The sequence below is a fragment of the Bactrocera oleae genome, chromosome 4, assembly GCF_042242935.1.
Source record: "Bactrocera oleae isolate idBacOlea1 chromosome 4, idBacOlea1, whole genome shotgun sequence".
NCBI lineage: Eukaryota > Metazoa > Arthropoda > Insecta > Diptera > Tephritidae > Bactrocera > Bactrocera oleae.
The window spans coordinates 23,870,840-23,880,480 of NC_091538.1; the positions used below are offsets into that span (position 1 = coordinate 23,870,840).

At 35.0% G+C, this 9,641-nt stretch overlaps 1 pseudogene; it reads right to left on the reverse strand.

Annotated features, from left to right (window-relative positions):
• Window positions 1–378: 378 nt before the first annotated feature.
• Window positions 379–9,641, reverse strand: LOC138856931 (uncharacterized; annotated as a pseudogene).

Consider the following 9,641-nt stretch of genomic DNA (forward strand, 5'->3'; position numbering starts at 1 on the left):
TATGAGTAGAGGGAGAACTATAGGAATTATTATTTTTTGAATAAATGTTCTCTTTCTAGTATCTTAATTCACATTATGTTTTCGTTTCATTTTTGAAATTTTCTATTGTCTACATATGTCGTTACATTTTTAAAATATTATAAAACTCAGATTCGTAAGATTTGTTACGTTATATTACAATTAAAAGGATTATCATCTGTTGATAATAATTTCGTTTCATTTATGATGTTTGTCGTGATTTTGTCTCCATGGATTCGTCCTAGTTCTTTGCACCTCCAGCATATACTTTTATATTTGTTATAAACAATTCACACTGGGTAGCCAATATGAGTAAGCCTGTAATGCATAATAAAAAGACACCGCAAAGCACCAATACTATCAATTATGAAAAATCGAAGCCACATGCGCCTGCATCGCTTGTATGATTGAATGTATACTTATTGGCACATAAATACTCGTAGTTGTTACAGCAGTTGATGATGCTACTCTATCTTCCATTATCGTAGCTACTTTGGTGATGTTGATACCGCCCGGTATGCGGTATGCGGGTAATTTCGAATATTTGCGCAACAGTTGGCGGCTTTTTGCTAAAAGTAGCTGCCTTTTGTTGTCATTAATGTTTGCGGCTGATGCAGCGAAATGTGGCTCAATAGTGTGAGTTTTCTTGTTGGCATAACATACCAATGAATTTGTTGCTGTCGGTATATCTTTATAAAAGCGGATATATGGATTATTACAGAATCCATACGAAGAAATTAGATTGTAGGGATTAACCTTTTTTATCAATCATTTAAAACTTAACAATTGACAAGCTTGGGCGGCGTATATTAGTATCCACAACATCTGCGGGAACAGTAAAGGGGATGTGTTTCAGTTTCTCAATGGCACAAAATGCATAATGAGGTATATTCACATATTTACGTGGTTATCAATTTTAAAGTAGTTTAACACCAAAGGTTAATAGAATCAGCCCAGAACTTCCCTAGGCAATATACCCAATATAGTGATTGCCGCTGACTTCAAACTATTTACTTTGGTCAGTAAGTGTGATATTTAATTGAAATTAAATGGACATGTTTTCTTAAATACAATGTGGTTTCGCTCTGAAAATTTAATCGAAATTTGTCTAGATTTTGGTCTAAACACCATATCCTAATATTTTGATTTCCGATTCTCTAGTTGACTCTTCCTCATATACCTAATATATTAAATTTAGTTTCTTATTGACATTCTTATTTGTTGTTGATTTTAATATAAAGATGTAAGAAGTTTGTTCGAAAAATAACGGAGATATGAAAATAAAAATTTCGTGGGTTTGGAGAATTCAATTGATAATTTTTTATTTAATATGTTGTTATACTCGTACATACCCCTGAAGTACTATCTAATTTTCAGCTGTATTCATTGCTTACTTTGTCTGTAGCAGCCGCTGAGGTTAAATATGCTTTCATGAATTTGCGATTTTTGTTTGTTAAAAGAAATGGATCAAAGAATTTTTCGCCAATTCTTGGCCAAAAACAATGCTGTAACAATGATGGGTCATCTATATTCGCCAGACATGGCTGCGTGTGGATAGGATAAGAAAAAGCTATTTCCAAAAATAAAGAGAACCTTAAATGGTTGTTATTTTACAAGATAGATGAAGATCGCTGAAAGAGCTAACAGCTATCCCAAAATATGTATATGGTATATCGAACACAAAACAAATTGTTCGATGTTTAAGATAGTGATTTGGAATATTGTCGCATATAACTATGTTTATGAGATATATACAAATTTCGTGTCTTGAATTTTTATTCGATTAAATTTTCTTATTTTATTAAATAAACGTATTTAAGTTTGACTTTGCTTGTCCATTAATTCTTTAAAATCTCATTTCTCTATATTATAATTAACATTAGAAAAAGGGTATTAATATTTTCTGATATGAATAAAATAGACAGAGCTGGCATGCCATAATAGTTATTTTTATGTTTGAGTTCTATACCGAATTTCTGAATATGTTACACACGTTGACGTTTACTTCTTCTTTACTGGCGTAGACACCGCTTACGCAGTTATAGCCGAGTTAACAACAGCGCTAGTCGTTTCTTCTCTTCGCTATTTGGCGCCAATTGGAGATGACAAGTGCATCCAGTTAATTTTCCACCTGTTCTCTGCAGCGGAATGGAGTTCTTCGCCTACCTTTGCTTTCACCGGGGAGTAGTAATTCCAATTGGAGATATATATAGAAATTATCTATGACTTTAAAGTTATGACTGCCAACAGTGATGTGTGAGCCAAGTCGCAAATGCGATGACTGTTATTATTATTGATATTTCGTCTACTTCTCGTTCACAACCAGACCCATACGCTTCGCTTACTTATCCAGTCTGTACCTTCTCCATTTAGCTCTGCATCTCGTATTACGTTCTTCAGCAATATATTAAATAAGTCACACATCAGAGAGTCTTCTTGTCTTGTCTAAAACCTCGCTAGGTATCGAATGACTCGAGATGTCCTTTCCGATCCAGACGGAGCTTTTGGTGTTGCTCAATGTCAGCTTACACAGCCGCATTAGTTTTTCGGGAATGCCAAATTCAGACATGGCGGCAGCTCCTTTTCGTACTGTCGAAGATTTGGCGCATGGTGAATATCTGGTTAATAGTAGACTTTCCAGGTCTAAAGCCACACTGATAAGGTTCAATCAGTATGTTGACGGTGGGCTTTAGTCTTTCACACACTACGCTCGATAGGACCTTGTATGCGATATTATGTAGGCTTATCCCACGGTATTTGGCCCAGATTGTGGGGTTCCTATTTTTGTCGGGCAATGGAACATCTATTCCATCGTCTTTGGTTAGGGAATCGTATTCGCCATCTCCTGATATTGAATTTTCACTGCCTTTCAGCAGGCTGTATAAATTTTCTCTCCATAAATTAAATATGCATGTAGGCATCAGCTATCACCTCTTTGCGTCCTACAAGAGTATGATCTTGAATTGAAACCTTTTCTTAGTTGCCGCATCTTTTCGTAGAATTTTCAAGCACTTCCCTTGTCGGCCAGCTTACCAAGCTCTTCATACTCACGCAGTTCGGCCCCTTTTTTTCTGCATATGTCTCTTGCTCTTTCTTCACCTCTCGGTATCTGTCCCACCCCGCTAGTGTTGTGGTCAATCGCAACGTTGCGCAGTAGGCAGTCTGTTTTCTCTTCACTGCAACACGACAGTCCTCTTCGAACCATCTGTTCTTTCGACCTTTTCAAAAACCAATAGTTTTGCTTGCATAATTCCCTTATACCGAATTGCTGATGAGTGCTCTCAGAAAGCAGGAGTGCAACTCGAGTAGAAAACCGTTTAGCTGTCGGTTGTGAAGGTAGCTTCTAGACGTAGTAACTTCCTTGTGTTTGTTGACGAGCATACTTTGCTTCACCGAGGTGGTCCGAGTCGATATTAGGTTCTTGGAGCGTACACACGTCAAGTACACTGGAGACATGTCGTCATTCTATCACAACATGATCGATCTGGTTGAGTTTTTCAATCCGGATACAGCAAAGTATCCGTCATTTATTCATTAATTTTCATGTGCTGGAATCTAGTACTACAGACAACCACATTTCGGGTCCATTGTGCGGATTGTGGCTAGACGCTCATCCACCGAAGTGAATGCCAGGATTTGACGACTGAGTCTTTCTCTCACCACGAATCCCACACCGAATTTGAACTCCTTCATAAGGCTGCTGTAGTAAATTTCACAAGATTCAACTCGTATCTGTCCTTGTCTCGTCCATCGCATATATTGGTCGGAAGTGCGTCAGGCTTTACTCTTACGTGGACATCAACAAGCTTGGCAGCGGCACCTTTCCAATTTAGAGACCGAATATTACATGTACATGCCCTTTAATCATCCTTAATAAGTTTGCAGTGGTCGTCATCAAGAGTGGGGTTTTTCATCCGAAGCTTTTGTCTCTTTTTTATTGGTAATTTCTACATGGTGGGTCCCAAACCCAGCGCACAACATAGCTAGGCGAGTAGTATAAAGTTTTGTACACATTTATGTTGTTTGTATTACCTAAAACTAATCGAGTTAGATATAGTCTTATATACTATATAAATGGTGAGGATGAAGAGACGAGTTGATATCCGGGTGATTGTCTGTCCATCCGTCCGCCCGTCCGTCCGCCCGTCCGTCTGTGCAAGGTGTAACTTGAGTAAAAATGAGATATCTTTATGAAACTTGGTACACATATTTCTTGGTACCGTAAAACGGTTGCTTTGCAGATGGGCGCAATCGGACCACTGCCACGCCCACAAAACGCCATTAATCAAAAACAAATAAATTACCATAACTAAACTCCACAATAAGATACAAGGCTGTGATTTGGTATACAGACATTAAAATTTATCTCTGGATGGTATGAGATGTTTTGGCGTGATTTTGATTGATGGCGTGGCACCGTCCACTTTTAGGTGAAAACCCATATCTTGGGATCTGCTTAATCGATTTCAACTAAATTCGGTACATAATATTCTTCTCATATTTCTATGTTATGGTATACCTATTCCTCATATAACACCATTTTATATTCCATCTGATTATTTCACTTTCCAGTATGCAAATTAAGCAACAATGATTATATTGGCGTAAAACTTTGCGTGAATAATACATTTAAAGTATGCCACCTTGTGACTAAAAATTGTCTCATCAAAACTTTTCAAGCTCCTAGGTACTGAATATGTGCACCCCAGTGCCTATAGTTGACTTTTTACCGAAAATATCGGTCAACATAGAACAAAGCGGCAAGATCCGCAAAGAAATCTAAAACGAGTATACCATTTGACTTTGAGAGAATATAAAATGTTCGGTTACATCCGAACTTAGCACTTCCTTACTTGTTTTTGGTATATCCTCATATCGGCCTTTGCATATATGTGTTCGAAGAAGTGTATGTTTTGGAGACGAATTGTATATATTATTGTTTTCATGCCAGTCCTCATAGCTCATAGCATAATACAAGGTGCGTTCCAAAGTAAACAGCAAAAAAGTAACAAAATTAACTCTAGTGGCGCCATCTATATGTCGACTATCTATTGGAAGTGAAGAACCAACTTTTTTTGTTTTAAAATTGGTAAAACTTTTACCAAAACTCACTCAAATGATGAAACAAGTTTATGGCGATGATTGTCTATCCCGTAGCCGTATTCACGAGTGGTTTCAACGTTTTCAAAGTGGTCGTGAGGACATAAATGAGAAATGAGCCGAAACCCAAAAAATCGCGACTGGAGAAGTCAAAAGTGAAGACAATGCTGATTTGTTTTTATGATTCCAAGGGTATTGTCCACAAAGAATTTGTTCCACCCGGCCAAAACGTTAATAAGGTATTCTACTTTGGAGTTTTGAAGCGTTTGGTGCGCCGTATTCGACGTGTTCGGCCCGAATATCACGAAGATGGAAGTTGGCGTTAGTTGCACGATAATGCGCCGTCTCATCGATCGACGCTTGTGGCCGATTATTTGACCAAAAATCACATTTTAACAATCAACCACTCCCCGTATTTACCTGATATGGCACCGTGCGACTTCTACCTTTCAAAAGGCTTGCACCGGCATACTGGTGGCCATACCGGGCAACGAGCTAAAACACTCGTTCGACATGCTTTTGGACCGTTCAAAAAGCTGTATTAAAGCAGAAGGACACTGATTTGAATAAAATTAATTGATTTTGACGATAAAACCATTTGTTCTGTTATTTTTAAGTCCTGTTTACTTTGGAACGCACCTTGTACTACTTTCCCAAATTGGACACAATAGTAGTAATCTTTAATCCAAATTTTTATATCTATAAATTTAACTGTTTATAGTGGATTCAGATAAAAAAAATCTTTGCTTTGACCAGTTTTGGATCTTGTTTTAAAAATTAATTTATTGTTAAAGTAACTAATTTATAAGCTGTAAGTCTTATATACAGTAGACTTGACAAGCTAAGCAAAGGATGTAACTTTTTTTGGCACTCACATGAGAGAAAAACCATATCAAATAAAATATCTAGCCTGAAAATAAGAGCAGCAAATTTAACAAATTCAAATTCTAATCTGAACCTTGACAAGAAAGTTCAGACATTTAATTGTAGGGTACAACGTGTGCAACCAACATTGACATAATACAGAGTCTCCGGTCAAAATTTCTTGGAGCAATAAAAGGTTCCTCTGGTAATATTTAAAAAGAAAATAATATGAACTCAAATTTCGGTACCATCAGAGAAAAAAATGTTGTAGGTGTCATAAATTCAGATATTGTTGGTTTGATGTTCGAAACAGAATTTGTATCGGTTTTCGGTTTTCGGTGTCACCTATTTTATCGGGTTTGTTATCAGAAAAAAAGCAACAAGTTAGTCGCTGACAGATTTCATATGTAAGTTAAGATATTACTTTATTTTATTTTTACCAATTAACTTATCTTTATTTCTGTAGGAGAAAATATAAGAAAAAACACAAAATGTGTAAAATATTGGTATATAGAAAAAATTCAGATATTTTAAGTGGATTTACAAAACGTGATAAATTTAATTTAACCCCATAACAAATGCTTGTTTATTCGGTCGATAATGAGATATAAATATGTAAAGTAAGAATTTGTTAGATTTTTTGTACGTTTTTCTTTACAAAGTCCAAGCTGAGGACAATAAATTAGTGGATGACCTAAATCCACTTTTAAGGAAAGGAAATTATATATATTTGCCATAGGTAAGTTGATATACATATGTATTTGGAACAATTTTTGAGGAAATGTGAGGTTAGCATATCTGGACCATAATTAAAAGCCGATTTTAAATTATTTAAATGAAGTAAGATGAGAAATAGTTCGATAACTAATTACAAAAACCGTATAGAGCTCGTGTTGATTGAGACAATTTTGAGGAGAATTAGTATAGAAATTTGACTTGAAGAATTCTGCAAACATGTTGGAAATAATGTGACTGTGACGAAACTTAATACGTCTGGTCATCCTGGTCAATTTCATATACCTCTATCTTTAAGCTGATTAGTTTTAGGGGTTACAAACAACTTTTTGATGTACAAAACTATTATCTGTGTAACAAGTTGTAATAATATAAAAATACACATAACTATATAGCAGTCAAGATTTTTACTTGAACTTGTAATTTGCTTTTATCTATTTTCATTTTATATTCAACTGGAGAACGATATGTTTCTTTCCTTCTCAAATCGACAAATACATTTATTTTACGTTAGCTTTAATTAGCATCACATCAGGTTGGTACGTTAATTACTGATAGACAAAAAATGATTCAGTTTCAGGCCACAGCTTATATTAAACACCAAGAGTCGATATATACATAACTTTGAACTAATTTGTACATTTTTTGTTTTATATAATTTCTCTCCATACATAAGTAATTTCATTTGGGCGGATAGAAATTGTTGTTTTTGATTAACGAATACTTATGTTTTAACTTACTTAATTCTCGTACGTTACGAAAGAGTACTTTTAATTGCATGTTATAAATCACAATCAAGCCTGTTTTCATTTTTTACAACAAACTGACAAATACAATACTAAAGGCCTCCCCAAAATTTCCGTTTGGAATACGATCCAAAATCCAATTAAAAAAATCCTGGTGTTATTGACCGTTTGATCCTGTGGAACGAGTTCATGGTAAACCACAGCCCGGCAATTATGCCGATGAGAAGCACCTTTATTTGTGACTGACTTTAACGAGGTTTTTTGGTTTGGGCTCATTTTTGGAACGCCTTTTGCATCATTGTTGAACGATTTCAACGTCAAAATCATAAAACTCTGTCTGGACCTCGACTCGACGTCGTTGGTACAAGTGCGGCATTGACACGGTTCATTTAGAGCGGATCGATTTTTCTTTCTATAAAATCGCATATGCGGAAAATGTTCATTCTGAACAAGTTTGTCTATGAAACTATGGCTCTCTAAGCCCGGTTTCGTGCCAGCGATTTTCAAGGCTAAGTTTAGCTTTTAAGGATTATAAAAACTTCGTAAATTTTTGAGATTACCGAATGAAATTCAATGCAAAGGTGTACTATAACATACATATATCTCACATTTAACTGAACATTCAAATTCTTTATTTTGCCTTATATACTACGTTTAACTAAAAAACTAAGATCACACAACTATGCAGAATTTTCCTCTAATACATATATACTTAACAATGACAACTAAAATTAAGAAAATCGGAGAACTATAACATATATCTTCCATACAACGAATTTCGACTATTTTCGAATTTGCAATATATATTTATAACTTCATGAAATGGAAATTAATTTTTCAAATTCAGCATCAAAAATGGATATAGCATCGTCTCAAATTTCTTTTCCAGATTTTAATGCTTTTGGACCATCACAAAGTTTTAATGGCCTTGACTTGCCGATAAAACGGGATGTATTAAATTATTTTTTCTTAACAAGTCAAAAAAAAGTATGTCATGTAACAATTGCGATACAGAAGATTCTTTAAGAAAAAAATAATAATTTTTACAGCTCTAATTATTTTAGTATGACTGATTTCGATGATGACAATATTTTAACCAAATTTATGTTTCCGTATAGGAAAATAACAATGATCCACCACTTCCTGAATTACAAGTTCCATGCCACATTGTCGAAACTGAAAGATACGATCATGTTTTAACCAACGTTTGTCGGCGCCGTAATGGAAAATAATCGTGAAAGTGTTATGGCTGTTACTAATGTTGGTCGAACAAATACTACATTTTAAAGAAAACAAGATTAATACCTAATTATATAATCTTATTTCTAAACCTAGTAACTAGATATGTTTGCGTCCCTTTTTTATTTGGAACATATATTTAATAATATGGTTCTACATGTTTGCTTATTTACAATGTCTTTGTTAACTATATATCAGAGGACTATTTTGCAAAATTATGTGCTCTTAGGTTTTTCATTAAAGGCAGTAGGTATAAAGGAAAAAAAAACTGAAGAATAGGTTATAGCTGTCCGATCTGAAAATCGCTGGCTTAAAACCAATTTTGGACTCATAGTTTCTTAGGCAAAACTTCTTAGACTGATCCGTAGACCATTATCCGTATATGCGATTTCTCCTTTTTTTCGGTCTCCTACAAATCGACCCGCTTTAGACTTCATACTCAAAACATTAACAAAAATGTGTTGAGTCGATTAATAAGATGTTGAGATCTTCTGCTATTTCTCTAACATCAACAAAACAAAGTAAACACAAAATTTCAAGTAAACTCATTGGTCACTTTTTTTTCATGGCCAAAATCAACACATAAAATTTTCACGTCGCAAACAAACATCTACCACATACACACTGATTGAGTTTGTATCAATTCGGTTTGGGCGAGCAATTTAGATGGACCAGACCAAGTAAAATTTGATCAGATCGTATGTCCACGAGCCTAAAACTGCTAACCTAAAGCTGCTTATAGTAGTTGAAGTTATACCTATATGTACCCCTATTAAAAAGGAATATAATATTATTGCATTAAATTGAAGGTTCTATTTAGAATAGTTAGAATGATCCAATTTAGATCAAAAGTGAATATTCCAACCAAACACATAGCAAAATCTTTTTGACGGTCAATCTTGGCTTACCGTTTGCACCTGGTCGCCTCACTTCGACCAT